Below are 3,378 nucleotides of genomic sequence, written 5' to 3'. Positions count from 1 at the left end.
TCCAGTTCAACCACTACGAGATGGAGACTTGGTCCTGTTGTGCGACAGCAATATACATCGGTCTAAGTGGCTGTTAGGAAGAATAATCCGCGTGTTCCCGGGGAAGGACCGTCAAGTCAGAGCTGCGGAAGTGCAGACTCAAACTGGGGTATTTAAGCGACCGGCATGTATACTTGCAAAACTGGATGTTGGTGAATCTGACCAGATTCACGGTGGTCGGGATGTTGGCGATAATCGTTAAATGTTCAAAGCTTAAGTTATTTATGTTACATGTGTTACCCTGTCCTTAAGGACAGTAATCGTGAGGGAAATTTATGAATTTGGCCCTTCTGGCAACTCCCCTTGCCTTGTGAAAATTTGACTTCATTTTGAATTCACCAAGCGAAACAAAATGTAAGAATGGTAATTTGTACTGTATAAAATTTTATAAAATCATAGTTTATTTAGGAAATAAAACTGCGCCGAAACGAGTATCAACCTGTTTTATTCAAGTATCCCTAAAGCTGCAACAGTAATGTTAAAAACTATTCCAAATTAACAGGGACGGCATCGAAAAACAAAAAAACTAAATATTGAAAATATAAACACACGTAGGGCCGTTTTCTCTAGTAACTTTTAACTTTAAAATTCACTTTATGTTTAAATATTGCTTTAACATGTATAGTTCTAGCTAAGTAAAGCATTTTATTATCTTATTTTATTTTTTTATTTACATATCTATTACTGAAGCTTACAATTAAAAATAAAATTATGAGCCTAGTAAAGAATGCTTCTTCTTATGATCTATAACACATGGCAACAAAAATGGGATAAAATTTGTTGCGACAAATGTTACAGCTGTTTTTGATTGACTTGTCAGTGCTGATTACGAATCCATGAGCATAAGGTTTCCATAAGCTCCAGATTTTGTGAAAACGAGGTCAAAATGTCAAAACTTCGTTTTTTTTGGGCAATATTTTAGAAGCTCTAGCAAAGAAACAAAAGGCGATATTAAGCTTAAATTAAAGCTAGAAGTCTCGACTACTATCCCTGAAAATACCATCCCTACACCTTGACCTGATGGTCACTTATAGTCATTTATTGAACAGCAAAACCTGATTTTGTGCGAAGTTTGAGTACCCACCGCAATTAAACAAAAGCGGATATAGCCTTCCACTTGGGCTGAAATTAAGGCTTGAGCTTTCGACTACAATCGCTTAAAATACCATCCATGAACCTTAACTAAGGTCACTTATAGGTATTTATTTAACAGCGAAAACTGATTTTGGCAAAACTTATTTATTTTTTTCAATAGCACAGTATTTATTCCAGTATTTTCATATTGTTCAATAAATGACTTTTAGTGACCATCAGGTCAAAGTGCAGGGATAGTAGCCGAGAGTTATAGCTTTAATTTAAGCCCCAGTTAAAGGTTCTATCACCTTTTGTTTTTTGTGCTAGACTTTCTAAAATATTGCAAAAAACGCGATTTTTTGAGCTTTGACCTCGTTTTTCACAAAATCTGGAGCTGATGGAAACTTTATGCTTACGAACTCGTAATCAGCATAAAAAAGTCTATCAAAACAGCTTTATCATTTGCCGCAACAAAATCACTGTTGCCTTGTTAATTGTTGCTTCTTATAAATTTTCAAATATGATTTAAATTTCGTAATATAATTTTTTGATTTGTTTACAGCCAAGAAACATACAAACGTCAAACATCGATAATAGAAATGCTTTACTTCAGACCAAGGCGAATACATATAAGGTGGTATCGATTCAACAAATACAACAATTACTTGTATTTTGTTTTTGCTTTTAGCGGGCCATTGTCAAATTTCAGCTATTCTTCCCCGAATGAAAAAGGGCGACAGAAAATACAAACACTCTCACGTTTTCACTCACTCGCTAACGAAATACAAAATTTTGACAATCAAACGCTACTCACAGCTGATGAAACAACACCACCTTATATAAATTCGCCTTGGAAAATTCTTTGGAACTTCGAAATTTCGAAGATTTTTTTCGAATATCGCGACGAAATAAAAAAATACACTTCTTCTTTTTTTATTTACAGAATTAAAAAAAAAATATTTCACACTAATAAAAATATTGCGGTGTAAATATTGCATGGAATGATCCTTTTATTTGGTAGCAGTGCTTTCATTTGTTAATTTTCGAGTGAAGTGTTTCAAAGTGATTTGGGAGGAAAAGCGAAGTGATTATCGTACTAACTATTTTGAAATACAATTTTGGCCGTTAGGTTATTCGATTTAATTTTGTTATTGCCTGATTGGTCAATCGATTATTTTACTGCGACTTGATATGGGGATTGGGTACAACAATATTCTGGCAATGCTGCTTTCAGGTAGTTTTAAGCGAAAACTGGTTTTCGTTTGTCAGATTTTACATGGATGAAAACATTAGTTTTAAGCCAAAATCCAGTTTTAGCCACGAAAATATGTTTTTTATTCCCGTCCGAATATGGTACAAAAAGGCAGGCTTTTATAAAAAAAAAGAAAGTGTTAGTGAATTTAAGCACACCTTAAGTATTTACCATTTTTTCTATAGAAAAACCTAACCTAATCGTAGTTTTTCCTTATTAGATTAGGATATGTTTCACATTGTCCAACGATAGATTATTTTGCTTTTTGCCTTTCTTGTCTCTATTTAAAATTGTTGTCGTGTATTTTTAAACATGCCTAGATGGGAGAAAATCTAATTGTACTTTATCCCGTGTTTACCAGAAAAATCTTGTTTTTTTCTACTCAAATTTCCACGTCAGCTTATACAAATTTCTCTGCATCATTCAATTTCACTTTCATGTGCAGGTACGTTATCTTAGTGGATTTGAAATGTTGCTCTAATATATGGCAAGACATTAAATTTTACAAATTTTTCTTTAATAAAAACGTTGAAAGTTCAGCGATGGTCGGAAAATCCGATAACGTATGCGAGTAATTTGTTTTCACATTCATTATTCGCATTTTGGCAACAAAGAGATGTCAATGAAAGAAAAACAAGTTTCACGCTTGTTTTACAAACTTCACAACAGCACTTGTGTACATACATACATACATTATGTATGGGTATATACAATGTCATAAACATGTACATGATGTATTTATGCATACATAAGCACAAAAGCGTATGTTCATTAGTGCGTATATGTTGAAGAGCATAAATCCTCGAAGCTTATTCATTTAGTATACTTGGGTCCAATAATATGTACAATATGTATTTATGTGTATTTATATGTATTTATGTGTGCACATACATACACAAATATGCACAGTCCATAAATCTTGTTGGCAATTTCCATTGACACTTCGCCTCAACATTCATCAAACGAACAAATTTATTGGAAAACAAAATCCTACTCGAATTGTACGCACAAAG

The sequence above is a fragment of the Rhagoletis pomonella genome, unplaced genomic scaffold (genome assembly GCF_013731165.1).
Source record: "Rhagoletis pomonella isolate Grant_MI unplaced genomic scaffold, Rhpom_1.0 Rhpom_scaffold_00015, whole genome shotgun sequence".
Lineage (NCBI taxonomy): Eukaryota > Metazoa > Arthropoda > Insecta > Diptera > Tephritidae > Rhagoletis > Rhagoletis pomonella.
Note: the sequence above shows the minus strand (reverse complement) of the source record.